At 49.5% G+C, this 18,452-nt stretch overlaps 9 pseudogenes; all 9 read left to right on the top strand.

The window, feature by feature from the left end:
* Nucleotides 1-159: 159 nt before the first annotated feature.
* On the top strand, nucleotides 160-372 carry LOC137319538 (U2 spliceosomal RNA; annotated as a pseudogene).
* Nucleotides 373-2,415: 2,043 nt separating this feature from the next.
* Nucleotides 2,416-2,628, top strand: LOC137319537 (U2 spliceosomal RNA; annotated as a pseudogene).
* A 2,043-nt stretch (nucleotides 2,629-4,671) lies between these two features.
* Nucleotides 4,672-4,884, top strand: LOC137319536 (U2 spliceosomal RNA; annotated as a pseudogene).
* Nucleotides 4,885-6,927: 2,043 nt separating this feature from the next.
* LOC137319535 (U2 spliceosomal RNA) lies at nucleotides 6,928-7,140 on the top strand (annotated as a pseudogene).
* A 2,043-nt stretch (nucleotides 7,141-9,183) lies between these two features.
* Nucleotides 9,184-9,396, top strand: LOC137319534 (U2 spliceosomal RNA; annotated as a pseudogene).
* Nucleotides 9,397-11,439: 2,043 nt separating this feature from the next.
* Nucleotides 11,440-11,652, top strand: LOC137319533 (U2 spliceosomal RNA; annotated as a pseudogene).
* A 2,043-nt stretch (nucleotides 11,653-13,695) lies between these two features.
* On the top strand, nucleotides 13,696-13,908 carry LOC137319532 (U2 spliceosomal RNA; annotated as a pseudogene).
* Nucleotides 13,909-15,951: 2,043 nt separating this feature from the next.
* LOC137319531 (U2 spliceosomal RNA) lies at nucleotides 15,952-16,164 on the top strand (annotated as a pseudogene).
* Nucleotides 16,165-18,207: 2,043 nt separating this feature from the next.
* Nucleotides 18,208-18,417, top strand: LOC137319561 (U2 spliceosomal RNA; annotated as a pseudogene).
* Nucleotides 18,418-18,452: the final 35 nt, after the last annotated feature.

Below are 18,452 nucleotides of genomic sequence, written 5' to 3'. Positions count from 1 at the left end.
GATCAAGTGGTCAAGTGGGGGAAGGCAACCATTTGGAGCCTTCCTGCCATTGTATGCCGGGGGGATGCAGTCAGGGAGAAATCCCCTCGGGCAGAGTGTCGAGCTTTGGCTTGTAGAGCTTTGGCTTGATGTAATGTCACTGCAAGGAATCTGGAATGAATCTGTAAGGCAATAAGGCACCCCAGAGTGTCAGGAAAAAAAAAAAAAAAAAAAAAAAAATCTGTTCTTATCAGTTTAATATCTGATACGTCCCCTATCTGGGGACCATATATTAAATTGATTTTTGGAACAGGGAGATGGAACAGGGGCTTGCTCCGTCCACTCCACGCATCGACCCAGTATTGCAGTGTCTCTGGGAACGGTGCACCTCCCTGTGGGGAGATATTCAAAAGGAAAAACAGCTCTTTCCCAGCGTCTCTGTGTGTGTGTGTGTATGTATGTATTATTACTGAGAATAAAGCTGATATATTACACTTACTTTCTCAGCTCAGTGGTATTTCTTTCTTCTCCTAGGCTGAATGCCGCTCGCACGTAGCGATATAATTCAAAGTGCAAAATAACTTGGTGCCGTTGACTTTGAACAAGCAGGGTCTGCTTTCAAATGCAAGCTGCGCTCCCGAACTGGACTGTCTGTCTGTTTGTCAAGGAGAGGAAAAGGTGGCGGTGGTGAGGGTGGAGCATTAGCGCTCAGGAGGGGAGACTTTCTTTGAGTGGTGCCAATTAATCTGCACCAGAAAGTCATCCCCCCGACCGGGATTCGAACCCGGGTCTCAACGAGTTTAAAAGGTTGCGTCTTAGACCACTAGACCACTGGAGGGAACTGCCTCAACTCCCTGGGAACTTGTACAAGAGGCTGAGGACACGCACGCCTGCTGCGCTGCGCTGCGCTGGCAGCAGCGACCAGCAGGGGGCCGACCGGCTGATCCTTCCCTTTCACAGGCAGGCTTTTGACCCTCGATTAAACGACAAAGGTGTTCAGAAGGAAGGCCTGGGGGGAGGGAGGCAGGGAGGGACGGACGCACGCACGCACGCAGGGAAATCAGCACAAAGCAGGTCCCCTGGAATCTCACACCTGCGTCCCAGAAAACAGGTCTCCTGGTCAAAGCAGTCCTGCCCGCCCTGCCATTAACGTGACAATGGACAGGGCCCGGCAGCTTGAGACACATCTTTTTTTCAATATGCAAGTTCTTTTTAAAAAGGTTTCCTTCCACAGCAGCTCTGAGTTAGAGTTAGAGAGAGAGACTGACTGACACTGACACACACACACACACAGACACACACCGTCTCCCATCCGATTGGTGGACTATGGGATTGAAAATCTAACTTTTAGTTTCAATGCAGCGCGTTGTTGTTGTAATATAGAACTGCAAGTTGCCGTTGTAGTCGTAGTTTCGAATCAGCACAAAGTAGGTGCCTCCCTGGAATGTCACACCTGCGTCCCGGAAAACAGGTCTCCTGGTCAAAGCAGTCCCGCCCCGCCCTGGGATTAACATGACAATGAACGGGGCCCAGTCAGGGAGCAGTTTGAAAGACATTTTTCAATATGCACTTCTGAAACATTAACGCCTTGTTTCTTCCGACAGTTTAACCAGCGATTAACATGACAATGGACAGGGCCCAGTCAGGGAGCAGCTTGAGAGACACCTTTCAATAGGCACTTCTGAAACATTAACGCCTTGTTTCTTTCGACAGTTTAGCCAGCCTTTAACACGTCTTGTGTTTTTATTTCCCATTTCCAGCCAGCCAGCCAGCCAGCCGAGCCAGCATCTGCAGTATTTTTTTTCATTGGTCTTGCCTGCCGTGGAATGAATGTTTCAACACGAGCTGCCGATTGTCAGCACCTCACCTCTTTCTCAATTGGCCGTTGCAATCTCACTCACTCACTGTGAGACACGTCACGCCACGTCACTAGTTTTCCTTAAAGAGGTCTCCTTCCACGGCAGTTCGTTAGTGACTGAGACTGACTGACGGAGGTCCGGTGAGACCCAACCCTCTCCCATCTGATTGGTGGCCTACTGGCAAATTTACCAATCTGTCAAGCAATCCTGGCAAGAAAGGGAAAAAAATGGCAAAATCTTTAAACTCATCCACTGTTGCAATTAGAAACGGTGGCAAAAATGTGGCCAGAGTGGGAGAGAACGGCAGTGCTTCTAGACTGCATTAAACACAGGCAGCCAGAGACCAAAGAGGGAGTGCAAACAGGAGCCGAGATCAATTCGCATCGAGCGCGTCATCGCTTCTCGGCCTTTTGGCTAAGATCAAGTGGTCAAGTGGGGGAAGGCAACCATTTGGAGCCTTCCTGCCATTGTATGCCGGGGGGATGCAGTCAGGGAGAAATCCCCTCGGGCAGAGTGTCGAGCTTTGGCTTGTAGAGCTTTGGCTTGATGTAATGTCACTGCAAGGAATCTGGAATGAATCTGTAAGGCAATAAGGCACCCCAGAGTGTCAGGAAAAAAAAAAAAAAAAAAAAAAAAATCTGTTCTTATCAGTTTAATATCTGATACGTCCCCTATCTGGGGACCATATATTAAATTGATTTTTGGAACAGGGAGATGGAACAGGGGCTTGCTCCGTCCACTCCACGCATCGACCCAGTATTGCAGTGTCTCTGGGAACGGTGCACCTCCCTGTGGGGAGATATTCAAAAGGAAAAACAGCTCTTTCCCAGCGTCTCTGTGTGTGTGTGTGTATGTATGTATTATTACTGAGAATAAAGCTGATATATTACACTTACTTTCTCAGCTCAGTGGTATTTCTTTCTTCTCCTAGGCTGAATGCCGCTCGCACGTAGCGATATAATTCAAAGTGCAAAATAACTTGGTGCCGTTGACTTTGAACAAGCAGGGTCTGCTTTCAAATGCAAGCTGCGCTCCCGAACTGGACTGTCTGTCTGTTTGTCAAGGAGAGGAAAAGGTGGCGGTGGTGAGGGTGGAGCATTAGCGCTCAGGAGGGGAGACTTTCTTTGAGTGGTGCCAATTAATCTGCACCAGAAAGTCATCCCCCCGACCGGGATTCGAACCCGGGTCTCAACGAGTTTAAAAGGTTGCGTCTTAGACCACTAGACCACTGGAGGGAACTGCCTCAACTCCCTGGGAACTTGTACAAGAGGCTGAGGACACGCACGCCTGCTGCGCTGCGCTGCGCTGGCAGCAGCGACCAGCAGGGGGCCGACCGGCTGATCCTTCCCTTTCACAGGCAGGCTTTTGACCCTCGATTAAACGACAAAGGTGTTCAGAAGGAAGGCCTGGGGGGAGGGAGGCAGGGAGGGACGGACGCACGCACGCACGCAGGGAAATCAGCACAAAGCAGGTCCCCTGGAATCTCACACCTGCGTCCCAGAAAACAGGTCTCCTGGTCAAAGCAGTCCTGCCCGCCCTGCCATTAACGTGACAATGGACAGGGCCCGGCAGCTTGAGACACATCTTTTTTTCAATATGCAAGTTCTTTTTAAAAAGGTTTCCTTCCACAGCAGCTCTGAGTTAGAGTTAGAGAGAGAGACTGACTGACACTGACACACACACACACACAGACACACACCGTCTCCCATCCGATTGGTGGACTATGGGATTGAAAATCTAACTTTTAGTTTCAATGCAGCGCGTTGTTGTTGTAATATAGAACTGCAAGTTGCCGTTGTAGTCGTAGTTTCGAATCAGCACAAAGTAGGTGCCTCCCTGGAATGTCACACCTGCGTCCCGGAAAACAGGTCTCCTGGTCAAAGCAGTCCCGCCCCGCCCTGGGATTAACATGACAATGAACGGGGCCCAGTCAGGGAGCAGTTTGAAAGACATTTTTCAATATGCACTTCTGAAACATTAACGCCTTGTTTCTTCCGACAGTTTAACCAGCGATTAACATGACAATGGACAGGGCCCAGTCAGGGAGCAGCTTGAGAGACACCTTTCAATAGGCACTTCTGAAACATTAACGCCTTGTTTCTTTCGACAGTTTAGCCAGCCTTTAACACGTCTTGTGTTTTTATTTCCCATTTCCAGCCAGCCAGCCAGCCAGCCGAGCCAGCATCTGCAGTATTTTTTTTCATTGGTCTTGCCTGCCGTGGAATGAATGTTTCAACACGAGCTGCCGATTGTCAGCACCTCACCTCTTTCTCAATTGGCCGTTGCAATCTCACTCACTCACTGTGAGACACGTCACGCCACGTCACTAGTTTTCCTTAAAGAGGTCTCCTTCCACGGCAGTTCGTTAGTGACTGAGACTGACTGACGGAGGTCCGGTGAGACCCAACCCTCTCCCATCTGATTGGTGGCCTACTGGCAAATTTACCAATCTGTCAAGCAATCCTGGCAAGAAAGGGAAAAAAATGGCAAAATCTTTAAACTCATCCACTGTTGCAATTAGAAACGGTGGCAAAAATGTGGCCAGAGTGGGAGAGAACGGCAGTGCTTCTAGACTGCATTAAACACAGGCAGCCAGAGACCAAAGAGGGAGTGCAAACAGGAGCCGAGATCAATTCGCATCGAGCGCGTCATCGCTTCTCGGCCTTTTGGCTAAGATCAAGTGGTCAAGTGGGGGAAGGCAACCATTTGGAGCCTTCCTGCCATTGTATGCCGGGGGGATGCAGTCAGGGAGAAATCCCCTCGGGCAGAGTGTCGAGCTTTGGCTTGTAGAGCTTTGGCTTGATGTAATGTCACTGCAAGGAATCTGGAATGAATCTGTAAGGCAATAAGGCACCCCAGAGTGTCAGGAAAAAAAAAAAAAAAAAAAAAAAAATCTGTTCTTATCAGTTTAATATCTGATACGTCCCCTATCTGGGGACCATATATTAAATTGATTTTTGGAACAGGGAGATGGAACAGGGGCTTGCTCCGTCCACTCCACGCATCGACCCAGTATTGCAGTGTCTCTGGGAACGGTGCACCTCCCTGTGGGGAGATATTCAAAAGGAAAAACAGCTCTTTCCCAGCGTCTCTGTGTGTGTGTGTGTATGTATGTATTATTACTGAGAATAAAGCTGATATATTACACTTACTTTCTCAGCTCAGTGGTATTTCTTTCTTCTCCTAGGCTGAATGCCGCTCGCACGTAGCGATATAATTCAAAGTGCAAAATAACTTGGTGCCGTTGACTTTGAACAAGCAGGGTCTGCTTTCAAATGCAAGCTGCGCTCCCGAACTGGACTGTCTGTCTGTTTGTCAAGGAGAGGAAAAGGTGGCGGTGGTGAGGGTGGAGCATTAGCGCTCAGGAGGGGAGACTTTCTTTGAGTGGTGCCAATTAATCTGCACCAGAAAGTCATCCCCCCGACCGGGATTCGAACCCGGGTCTCAACGAGTTTAAAAGGTTGCGTCTTAGACCACTAGACCACTGGAGGGAACTGCCTCAACTCCCTGGGAACTTGTACAAGAGGCTGAGGACACGCACGCCTGCTGCGCTGCGCTGCGCTGGCAGCAGCGACCAGCAGGGGGCCGACCGGCTGATCCTTCCCTTTCACAGGCAGGCTTTTGACCCTCGATTAAACGACAAAGGTGTTCAGAAGGAAGGCCTGGGGGGAGGGAGGCAGGGAGGGACGGACGCACGCACGCACGCAGGGAAATCAGCACAAAGCAGGTCCCCTGGAATCTCACACCTGCGTCCCAGAAAACAGGTCTCCTGGTCAAAGCAGTCCTGCCCGCCCTGCCATTAACGTGACAATGGACAGGGCCCGGCAGCTTGAGACACATCTTTTTTTCAATATGCAAGTTCTTTTTAAAAAGGTTTCCTTCCACAGCAGCTCTGAGTTAGAGTTAGAGAGAGAGACTGACTGACACTGACACACACACACACACAGACACACACCGTCTCCCATCCGATTGGTGGACTATGGGATTGAAAATCTAACTTTTAGTTTCAATGCAGCGCGTTGTTGTTGTAATATAGAACTGCAAGTTGCCGTTGTAGTCGTAGTTTCGAATCAGCACAAAGTAGGTGCCTCCCTGGAATGTCACACCTGCGTCCCGGAAAACAGGTCTCCTGGTCAAAGCAGTCCCGCCCCGCCCTGGGATTAACATGACAATGAACGGGGCCCAGTCAGGGAGCAGTTTGAAAGACATTTTTCAATATGCACTTCTGAAACATTAACGCCTTGTTTCTTCCGACAGTTTAACCAGCGATTAACATGACAATGGACAGGGCCCAGTCAGGGAGCAGCTTGAGAGACACCTTTCAATAGGCACTTCTGAAACATTAACGCCTTGTTTCTTTCGACAGTTTAGCCAGCCTTTAACACGTCTTGTGTTTTTATTTCCCATTTCCAGCCAGCCAGCCAGCCAGCCGAGCCAGCATCTGCAGTATTTTTTTTCATTGGTCTTGCCTGCCGTGGAATGAATGTTTCAACACGAGCTGCCGATTGTCAGCACCTCACCTCTTTCTCAATTGGCCGTTGCAATCTCACTCACTCACTGTGAGACACGTCACGCCACGTCACTAGTTTTCCTTAAAGAGGTCTCCTTCCACGGCAGTTCGTTAGTGACTGAGACTGACTGACGGAGGTCCGGTGAGACCCAACCCTCTCCCATCTGATTGGTGGCCTACTGGCAAATTTACCAATCTGTCAAGCAATCCTGGCAAGAAAGGGAAAAAAATGGCAAAATCTTTAAACTCATCCACTGTTGCAATTAGAAACGGTGGCAAAAATGTGGCCAGAGTGGGAGAGAACGGCAGTGCTTCTAGACTGCATTAAACACAGGCAGCCAGAGACCAAAGAGGGAGTGCAAACAGGAGCCGAGATCAATTCGCATCGAGCGCGTCATCGCTTCTCGGCCTTTTGGCTAAGATCAAGTGGTCAAGTGGGGGAAGGCAACCATTTGGAGCCTTCCTGCCATTGTATGCCGGGGGGATGCAGTCAGGGAGAAATCCCCTCGGGCAGAGTGTCGAGCTTTGGCTTGTAGAGCTTTGGCTTGATGTAATGTCACTGCAAGGAATCTGGAATGAATCTGTAAGGCAATAAGGCACCCCAGAGTGTCAGGAAAAAAAAAAAAAAAAAAAAAAAAATCTGTTCTTATCAGTTTAATATCTGATACGTCCCCTATCTGGGGACCATATATTAAATTGATTTTTGGAACAGGGAGATGGAACAGGGGCTTGCTCCGTCCACTCCACGCATCGACCCAGTATTGCAGTGTCTCTGGGAACGGTGCACCTCCCTGTGGGGAGATATTCAAAAGGAAAAACAGCTCTTTCCCAGCGTCTCTGTGTGTGTGTGTGTATGTATGTATTATTACTGAGAATAAAGCTGATATATTACACTTACTTTCTCAGCTCAGTGGTATTTCTTTCTTCTCCTAGGCTGAATGCCGCTCGCACGTAGCGATATAATTCAAAGTGCAAAATAACTTGGTGCCGTTGACTTTGAACAAGCAGGGTCTGCTTTCAAATGCAAGCTGCGCTCCCGAACTGGACTGTCTGTCTGTTTGTCAAGGAGAGGAAAAGGTGGCGGTGGTGAGGGTGGAGCATTAGCGCTCAGGAGGGGAGACTTTCTTTGAGTGGTGCCAATTAATCTGCACCAGAAAGTCATCCCCCCGACCGGGATTCGAACCCGGGTCTCAACGAGTTTAAAAGGTTGCGTCTTAGACCACTAGACCACTGGAGGGAACTGCCTCAACTCCCTGGGAACTTGTACAAGAGGCTGAGGACACGCACGCCTGCTGCGCTGCGCTGCGCTGGCAGCAGCGACCAGCAGGGGGCCGACCGGCTGATCCTTCCCTTTCACAGGCAGGCTTTTGACCCTCGATTAAACGACAAAGGTGTTCAGAAGGAAGGCCTGGGGGGAGGGAGGCAGGGAGGGACGGACGCACGCACGCACGCAGGGAAATCAGCACAAAGCAGGTCCCCTGGAATCTCACACCTGCGTCCCAGAAAACAGGTCTCCTGGTCAAAGCAGTCCTGCCCGCCCTGCCATTAACGTGACAATGGACAGGGCCCGGCAGCTTGAGACACATCTTTTTTTCAATATGCAAGTTCTTTTTAAAAAGGTTTCCTTCCACAGCAGCTCTGAGTTAGAGTTAGAGAGAGAGACTGACTGACACTGACACACACACACACACAGACACACACCGTCTCCCATCCGATTGGTGGACTATGGGATTGAAAATCTAACTTTTAGTTTCAATGCAGCGCGTTGTTGTTGTAATATAGAACTGCAAGTTGCCGTTGTAGTCGTAGTTTCGAATCAGCACAAAGTAGGTGCCTCCCTGGAATGTCACACCTGCGTCCCGGAAAACAGGTCTCCTGGTCAAAGCAGTCCCGCCCCGCCCTGGGATTAACATGACAATGAACGGGGCCCAGTCAGGGAGCAGTTTGAAAGACATTTTTCAATATGCACTTCTGAAACATTAACGCCTTGTTTCTTCCGACAGTTTAACCAGCGATTAACATGACAATGGACAGGGCCCAGTCAGGGAGCAGCTTGAGAGACACCTTTCAATAGGCACTTCTGAAACATTAACGCCTTGTTTCTTTCGACAGTTTAGCCAGCCTTTAACACGTCTTGTGTTTTTATTTCCCATTTCCAGCCAGCCAGCCAGCCAGCCGAGCCAGCATCTGCAGTATTTTTTTTCATTGGTCTTGCCTGCCGTGGAATGAATGTTTCAACACGAGCTGCCGATTGTCAGCACCTCACCTCTTTCTCAATTGGCCGTTGCAATCTCACTCACTCACTGTGAGACACGTCACGCCACGTCACTAGTTTTCCTTAAAGAGGTCTCCTTCCACGGCAGTTCGTTAGTGACTGAGACTGACTGACGGAGGTCCGGTGAGACCCAACCCTCTCCCATCTGATTGGTGGCCTACTGGCAAATTTACCAATCTGTCAAGCAATCCTGGCAAGAAAGGGAAAAAAATGGCAAAATCTTTAAACTCATCCACTGTTGCAATTAGAAACGGTGGCAAAAATGTGGCCAGAGTGGGAGAGAACGGCAGTGCTTCTAGACTGCATTAAACACAGGCAGCCAGAGACCAAAGAGGGAGTGCAAACAGGAGCCGAGATCAATTCGCATCGAGCGCGTCATCGCTTCTCGGCCTTTTGGCTAAGATCAAGTGGTCAAGTGGGGGAAGGCAACCATTTGGAGCCTTCCTGCCATTGTATGCCGGGGGGATGCAGTCAGGGAGAAATCCCCTCGGGCAGAGTGTCGAGCTTTGGCTTGTAGAGCTTTGGCTTGATGTAATGTCACTGCAAGGAATCTGGAATGAATCTGTAAGGCAATAAGGCACCCCAGAGTGTCAGGAAAAAAAAAAAAAAAAAAAAAAAAATCTGTTCTTATCAGTTTAATATCTGATACGTCCCCTATCTGGGGACCATATATTAAATTGATTTTTGGAACAGGGAGATGGAACAGGGGCTTGCTCCGTCCACTCCACGCATCGACCCAGTATTGCAGTGTCTCTGGGAACGGTGCACCTCCCTGTGGGGAGATATTCAAAAGGAAAAACAGCTCTTTCCCAGCGTCTCTGTGTGTGTGTGTGTATGTATGTATTATTACTGAGAATAAAGCTGATATATTACACTTACTTTCTCAGCTCAGTGGTATTTCTTTCTTCTCCTAGGCTGAATGCCGCTCGCACGTAGCGATATAATTCAAAGTGCAAAATAACTTGGTGCCGTTGACTTTGAACAAGCAGGGTCTGCTTTCAAATGCAAGCTGCGCTCCCGAACTGGACTGTCTGTCTGTTTGTCAAGGAGAGGAAAAGGTGGCGGTGGTGAGGGTGGAGCATTAGCGCTCAGGAGGGGAGACTTTCTTTGAGTGGTGCCAATTAATCTGCACCAGAAAGTCATCCCCCCGACCGGGATTCGAACCCGGGTCTCAACGAGTTTAAAAGGTTGCGTCTTAGACCACTAGACCACTGGAGGGAACTGCCTCAACTCCCTGGGAACTTGTACAAGAGGCTGAGGACACGCACGCCTGCTGCGCTGCGCTGCGCTGGCAGCAGCGACCAGCAGGGGGCCGACCGGCTGATCCTTCCCTTTCACAGGCAGGCTTTTGACCCTCGATTAAACGACAAAGGTGTTCAGAAGGAAGGCCTGGGGGGAGGGAGGCAGGGAGGGACGGACGCACGCACGCACGCAGGGAAATCAGCACAAAGCAGGTCCCCTGGAATCTCACACCTGCGTCCCAGAAAACAGGTCTCCTGGTCAAAGCAGTCCTGCCCGCCCTGCCATTAACGTGACAATGGACAGGGCCCGGCAGCTTGAGACACATCTTTTTTTCAATATGCAAGTTCTTTTTAAAAAGGTTTCCTTCCACAGCAGCTCTGAGTTAGAGTTAGAGAGAGAGACTGACTGACACTGACACACACACACACACAGACACACACCGTCTCCCATCCGATTGGTGGACTATGGGATTGAAAATCTAACTTTTAGTTTCAATGCAGCGCGTTGTTGTTGTAATATAGAACTGCAAGTTGCCGTTGTAGTCGTAGTTTCGAATCAGCACAAAGTAGGTGCCTCCCTGGAATGTCACACCTGCGTCCCGGAAAACAGGTCTCCTGGTCAAAGCAGTCCCGCCCCGCCCTGGGATTAACATGACAATGAACGGGGCCCAGTCAGGGAGCAGTTTGAAAGACATTTTTCAATATGCACTTCTGAAACATTAACGCCTTGTTTCTTCCGACAGTTTAACCAGCGATTAACATGACAATGGACAGGGCCCAGTCAGGGAGCAGCTTGAGAGACACCTTTCAATAGGCACTTCTGAAACATTAACGCCTTGTTTCTTTCGACAGTTTAGCCAGCCTTTAACACGTCTTGTGTTTTTATTTCCCATTTCCAGCCAGCCAGCCAGCCAGCCGAGCCAGCATCTGCAGTATTTTTTTTCATTGGTCTTGCCTGCCGTGGAATGAATGTTTCAACACGAGCTGCCGATTGTCAGCACCTCACCTCTTTCTCAATTGGCCGTTGCAATCTCACTCACTCACTGTGAGACACGTCACGCCACGTCACTAGTTTTCCTTAAAGAGGTCTCCTTCCACGGCAGTTCGTTAGTGACTGAGACTGACTGACGGAGGTCCGGTGAGACCCAACCCTCTCCCATCTGATTGGTGGCCTACTGGCAAATTTACCAATCTGTCAAGCAATCCTGGCAAGAAAGGGAAAAAAATGGCAAAATCTTTAAACTCATCCACTGTTGCAATTAGAAACGGTGGCAAAAATGTGGCCAGAGTGGGAGAGAACGGCAGTGCTTCTAGACTGCATTAAACACAGGCAGCCAGAGACCAAAGAGGGAGTGCAAACAGGAGCCGAGATCAATTCGCATCGAGCGCGTCATCGCTTCTCGGCCTTTTGGCTAAGATCAAGTGGTCAAGTGGGGGAAGGCAACCATTTGGAGCCTTCCTGCCATTGTATGCCGGGGGGATGCAGTCAGGGAGAAATCCCCTCGGGCAGAGTGTCGAGCTTTGGCTTGTAGAGCTTTGGCTTGATGTAATGTCACTGCAAGGAATCTGGAATGAATCTGTAAGGCAATAAGGCACCCCAGAGTGTCAGGAAAAAAAAAAAAAAAAAAAAAAAAATCTGTTCTTATCAGTTTAATATCTGATACGTCCCCTATCTGGGGACCATATATTAAATTGATTTTTGGAACAGGGAGATGGAACAGGGGCTTGCTCCGTCCACTCCACGCATCGACCCAGTATTGCAGTGTCTCTGGGAACGGTGCACCTCCCTGTGGGGAGATATTCAAAAGGAAAAACAGCTCTTTCCCAGCGTCTCTGTGTGTGTGTGTGTATGTATGTATTATTACTGAGAATAAAGCTGATATATTACACTTACTTTCTCAGCTCAGTGGTATTTCTTTCTTCTCCTAGGCTGAATGCCGCTCGCACGTAGCGATATAATTCAAAGTGCAAAATAACTTGGTGCCGTTGACTTTGAACAAGCAGGGTCTGCTTTCAAATGCAAGCTGCGCTCCCGAACTGGACTGTCTGTCTGTTTGTCAAGGAGAGGAAAAGGTGGCGGTGGTGAGGGTGGAGCATTAGCGCTCAGGAGGGGAGACTTTCTTTGAGTGGTGCCAATTAATCTGCACCAGAAAGTCATCCCCCCGACCGGGATTCGAACCCGGGTCTCAACGAGTTTAAAAGGTTGCGTCTTAGACCACTAGACCACTGGAGGGAACTGCCTCAACTCCCTGGGAACTTGTACAAGAGGCTGAGGACACGCACGCCTGCTGCGCTGCGCTGCGCTGGCAGCAGCGACCAGCAGGGGGCCGACCGGCTGATCCTTCCCTTTCACAGGCAGGCTTTTGACCCTCGATTAAACGACAAAGGTGTTCAGAAGGAAGGCCTGGGGGGAGGGAGGCAGGGAGGGACGGACGCACGCACGCACGCAGGGAAATCAGCACAAAGCAGGTCCCCTGGAATCTCACACCTGCGTCCCAGAAAACAGGTCTCCTGGTCAAAGCAGTCCTGCCCGCCCTGCCATTAACGTGACAATGGACAGGGCCCGGCAGCTTGAGACACATCTTTTTTTCAATATGCAAGTTCTTTTTAAAAAGGTTTCCTTCCACAGCAGCTCTGAGTTAGAGTTAGAGAGAGAGACTGACTGACACTGACACACACACACACACAGACACACACCGTCTCCCATCCGATTGGTGGACTATGGGATTGAAAATCTAACTTTTAGTTTCAATGCAGCGCGTTGTTGTTGTAATATAGAACTGCAAGTTGCCGTTGTAGTCGTAGTTTCGAATCAGCACAAAGTAGGTGCCTCCCTGGAATGTCACACCTGCGTCCCGGAAAACAGGTCTCCTGGTCAAAGCAGTCCCGCCCCGCCCTGGGATTAACATGACAATGAACGGGGCCCAGTCAGGGAGCAGTTTGAAAGACATTTTTCAATATGCACTTCTGAAACATTAACGCCTTGTTTCTTCCGACAGTTTAACCAGCGATTAACATGACAATGGACAGGGCCCAGTCAGGGAGCAGCTTGAGAGACACCTTTCAATAGGCACTTCTGAAACATTAACGCCTTGTTTCTTTCGACAGTTTAGCCAGCCTTTAACACGTCTTGTGTTTTTATTTCCCATTTCCAGCCAGCCAGCCAGCCAGCCGAGCCAGCATCTGCAGTATTTTTTTTCATTGGTCTTGCCTGCCGTGGAATGAATGTTTCAACACGAGCTGCCGATTGTCAGCACCTCACCTCTTTCTCAATTGGCCGTTGCAATCTCACTCACTCACTGTGAGACACGTCACGCCACGTCACTAGTTTTCCTTAAAGAGGTCTCCTTCCACGGCAGTTCGTTAGTGACTGAGACTGACTGACGGAGGTCCGGTGAGACCCAACCCTCTCCCATCTGATTGGTGGCCTACTGGCAAATTTACCAATCTGTCAAGCAATCCTGGCAAGAAAGGGAAAAAAATGGCAAAATCTTTAAACTCATCCACTGTTGCAATTAGAAACGGTGGCAAAAATGTGGCCAGAGTGGGAGAGAACGGCAGTGCTTCTAGACTGCATTAAACACAGGCAGCCAGAGACCAAAGAGGGAGTGCAAACAGGAGCCGAGATCAATTCGCATCGAGCGCGTCATCGCTTCTCGGCCTTTTGGCTAAGATCAAGTGGTCAAGTGGGGGAAGGCAACCATTTGGAGCCTTCCTGCCATTGTATGCCGGGGGGATGCAGTCAGGGAGAAATCCCCTCGGGCAGAGTGTCGAGCTTTGGCTTGTAGAGCTTTGGCTTGATGTAATGTCACTGCAAGGAATCTGGAATGAATCTGTAAGGCAATAAGGCACCCCAGAGTGTCAGGAAAAAAAAAAAAAAAAAAAAAAAAATCTGTTCTTATCAGTTTAATATCTGATACGTCCCCTATCTGGGGACCATATATTAAATTGATTTTTGGAACAGGGAGATGGAACAGGGGCTTGCTCCGTCCACTCCACGCATCGACCCAGTATTGCAGTGTCTCTGGGAACGGTGCACCTCCCTGTGGGGAGATATTCAAAAGGAAAAACAGCTCTTTCCCAGCGTCTCTGTGTGTGTGTGTGTATGTATGTATTATTACTGAGAATAAAGCTGATATATTACACTTACTTTCTCAGCTCAGTGGTATTTCTTTCTTCTCCTAGGCTGAATGCCGCTCGCACGTAGCGATATAATTCAAAGTGCAAAATAACTTGGTGCCGTTGACTTTGAACAAGCAGGGTCTGCTTTCAAATGCAAGCTGCGCTCCCGAACTGGACTGTCTGTCTGTTTGTCAAGGAGAGGAAAAGGTGGCGGTGGTGAGGGTGGAGCATTAGCGCTCAGGAGGGGAGACTTTCTTTGAGTGGTGCCAATTAATCTGCACCAGAAAGTCATCCCCCCGACCGGGATTCGAACCCGGGTCTCAACGAGTTTAAAAGGTTGCGTCTTAGACCACTAGACCACTGGAGGGAACTGCCTCAACTCCCTGGGAACTTGTACAAGAGGCTGAGGACACGCACGCCTGCTGCGCTGCGCTGCGCTGGCAGCAGCGACCAGCAGGGGGCCGACCGGCTGATCCTTCCCTTTCACAGGCAGGCTTTTGACCCTCGATTAAACGACAAAGGTGTTCAGAAGGAAGGCCTGGGGGGAGGGAGGCAGGGAGGGACGGACGCACGCACGCACGCAGGGAAATCAGCACAAAGCAGGTCCCCTGGAATCTCACACCTGCGTCCCAGAAAACAGGTCTCCTGGTCAAAGCAGTCCTGCCCGCCCTGCCATTAACGTGACAATGGACAGGGCCCGGCAGCTTGAGACACATCTTTTTTTCAATATGCAAGTTCTTTTTAAAAAGGTTTCCTTCCACAGCAGCTCTGAGTTAGAGTTAGAGAGAGAGACTGACTGACACTGACACACACACACACACAGACACACACCGTCTCCCATCCGATTGGTGGACTATGGGATTGAAAATCTAACTTTTAGTTTCAATGCAGCGCGTTGTTGTTGTAATATAGAACTGCAAGTTGCCGTTGTAGTCGTAGTTTCGAATCAGCACAAAGTAGGTGCCTCCCTGGAATGTCACACCTGCGTCCCGGAAAACAGGTCTCCTGGTCAAAGCAGTCCCGCCCCGCCCTGGGATTAACATGACAATGAACGGGGCCCAGTCAGGGAGCAGTTTGAAAGACATTTTTCAATATGCACTTCTGAAACATTAACGCCTTGTTTCTTCCGACAGTTTAACCAGCGATTAACATGACAATGGACAGGGCCCAGTCAGGGAGCAGCTTGAGAGACACCTTTCAATAGGCACTTCTGAAACATTAACGCCTTGTTTCTTTCGACAGTTTAGCCAGCCTTTAACACGTCTTGTGTTTTTATTTCCCATTTCCAGCCAGCCAGCCAGCCAGCCGAGCCAGCATCTGCAGTATTTTTTTTCATTGGTCTTGCCTGCCGTGGAATGAATGTTTCAACACGAGCTGCCGATTGTCAGCACCTCACCTCTTTCTCAATTGGCCGTTGCAATCTCACTCACTCACTGTGAGACACGTCACGCCACGTCACTAGTTTTCCTTAAAGAGGTCTCCTTCCACGGCAGTTCGTTAGTGACTGAGACTGACTGACGGAGGTCCGGTGAGACCCAACCCTCTCCCATCTGATTGGTGGCCTACTGGCAAATTTACCAATCTGTCAAGCAATCCTGGCAAGAAAGGGAAAAAAATGGCAAAATCTTTAAACTCATCCACTGTTGCAATTAGAAACGGTGGCAAAAATGTGGCCAGAGTGGGAGAGAACGGCAGTGCTTCTAGACTGCATTAAACACAGGCAGCCAGAGACCAAAGAGGGAGTGCAAACAGGAGCCGAGATCAATTCGCATCGAGCGCGTCATCGCTTCTCGGCCTTTTGGCTAAGATCAAGTGGTCAAGTGGGGGAAGGCAACCATTTGGAGCCTTCCTGCCATTGTATGCCGGGGGGATGCAGTCAGGGAGAAATCCCCTCGGGCAGAGTGTCGAGCTTTGGCTTGTAGAGCTTTGGCTTGATGTAATGTCACTGCAAGGAATCTGGAATGAATCTGTAAGGCAATAAGGCACCCCAGAGTGTCAGGAAAAAAAAAAAAAAAAAAAAAAAAATCTGTTCTTATCAGTTTAATATCTGATACGTCCCCTATCTGGGGACCATATATTAAATTGATTTTTGGAACAGGGAGATGGAACAGGGGCTTGCTCCGTCCACTCCACGCATCGACCCAGTATTGCAGTGTCTCTGGGAACGGTGCACCTCCCTGTGGGGAGATATTCAAAAGGAAAAACAGCTCTTTCCCAGCGTCTCTGTGTGTGTGTGTGTATGTATGTATTATTACTGAGAATAAAGCTGATATATTACACTTACTTTCTCAGCTCAGTGGTATTTCTTTCTTCTCCTAGGCTGAATGCCGCTCGCACGTAGCGATATAATTCAAAGTGCAAAATAACTTGGTGCCGTTGACTTTGAACAAGCAGGGTCTGCTTTCAAATGCAAGCTGCGCTCCCGAACTGGACTGTCTGTCTGTTTGTCAAGGAGAGGAAAAGGTGGCGGTGGTGAGGGTGGAGCATTAGCGCTCAGGAGGGGAGACTTTCTTTGAGTGGTGCCAATTAATCTGCACCAGAAAGTCATCCCCCCGACCGGGATTCGAACCCGGGTCTCAACGAGTTTAAAAGGTTGCGTCTTAGACCACTAGACCACTGGAGGGAACTGCCTCAACTCCCTGGGAACTTGTACAAGAGGCTGAGGACACGCACGCCTGCTGCGCTGCGCTGCGCTGGCAGCAGCGACCAGCAGGGGGCCGACCGGCTGATCCTTCCCTTTCACAGGCAGGCTTTTGACCCTCGATTAAACGACAAAGGTGTTCAGAAGGAAGGCCTGGGGGGAGGGAGGCAGGGAGGGACGGACGCACGCACGCACGCAGGGAAATCAGCACAAAGCAGGTCCCCTGGAATCTCACACCTGCGTCCCAGAAAACAGGTCTCCTGGTCAAAGCAGTCCTGCCCGCCCTGCCATTAACGTGACAATGGACAGGGCCCGGCAGCTTGAGACACATCTTTTTTTCAATATGCAAGTTCTTTTTAAAAAGGTTTCCTTCCACAGCAGCTCTGAGTTAGAGTTAGAGAGAGAGACTGACTGACACTGACACACACACACACACAGACACACACCGTCTCCCATCCGATTGGTGGACTATGGGATTGAAAATCTAACTTTTAGTTTCAATGCAGCGCGTTGTTGTTGTAATATAGAACTGCAAGTTGCCGTTGTAGTCGTAGTTTCGAATCAGCACAAAGTAGGTGCCTCCCTGGAATGTCACACCTGCGTCCCGGAAAACAGGTCTCCTGGTCAAAGCAGTCCCGCCCCGCCCTGGGATTAACATGACAATGAACGGGGCCCAGTCAGGGAGCAGTTTGAAAGACATTTTTCAATATGCACTTCTGAAACATTAACGCCTTGTTTCTTCCGACAGTTTAACCAGCGATTAACATGACAATGGACAGGGCCCAGTCAGGGAGCAGCTTGAGAGACACCTTTCAATAGGCACTTCTGAAACATTAACGCCTTGTTTCTTTCGACAGTTTAGCCAGCCTTTAACACGTCTTGTGTTTTTATTTCCCATTTCCAGCCAGCCAGCCAGCCAGCCGAGCCAGCATCTGCAGTATTTTTTTTCATTGGTCTTGCCTGCCGTGGAATGAATGTTTCAACACGAGCTGCCGATTGTCAGCACCTCACCTCTTTCTCAATTGGCCGTTGCAATCTCACTCACTCACTGTGAGACACGTCACGCCACGTCACTAGTTTTCCTTAAAGAGGTCTCCTTCCACGGCAGTTCGTTAGTGACTGAGACTGACTGACGGAGGTCCGGTGAGACCCAACCCTCTCCCATCTGATTGGTGGCCTACTGGCAAATTTACCAATCTGTCAAGCAATCCTGGCAAGAAAGGGAAAAAAATGGCAAAATCTTTAAACTCATCCACTGTTGCAATTAGAAACGGTGGCAAAAATGTGGCCAGAGTGGGAGAGAACGGCAGTGCTTCTAGACTGCATTAAACACAGGCAGCCAGAGACCAAAGAGGGAGTGCAAACAGGAGCCGAGATCAATTCGCATCGAGCGCGTCATCGCTTCTCGGCCTTTTGGCTAAGATCAAGTGGTCAAGTGGGGGAAGGCAACCATTTGGAGCCTTCCTGCCATTGTATGCCGGGGGGATGCAGTCAGGGAGAAATCCCCTCGGGCAGAGTGTCGAGCTTTGGCTTGTAGAGCTTTGGCTTGATGTAATGTCACTGCAAGGAATCTGGAATGAATCTGTAAGGCAATAAGGCACCCCAGAGTGTCAGGAAAAAAAAAAAAAAAAAAAAAATCTGTTCTTATCAGTTTAATATCTGATACGTCCCCTATCTGGGGACCATATATTAAATTGATTTTTGGAACAGGGAGATGGAACAGGGGCTTGCTCCGTCCACTCCACGCATCGACCCAGTATTGCAGTGTCTCTGGGAACGGTGCACCTCCCTGTGGGGAGATATTCAAAAGGAAAAACAGCTCTTT

Source organism: Heptranchias perlo, unplaced genomic scaffold, assembly GCF_035084215.1.
Source record: "Heptranchias perlo isolate sHepPer1 unplaced genomic scaffold, sHepPer1.hap1 HAP1_SCAFFOLD_860, whole genome shotgun sequence".
Lineage (NCBI taxonomy): Eukaryota > Metazoa > Chordata > Chondrichthyes > Hexanchiformes > Hexanchidae > Heptranchias > Heptranchias perlo.
This window is presented reverse-complemented; position numbering and strand designations above follow the sequence as displayed.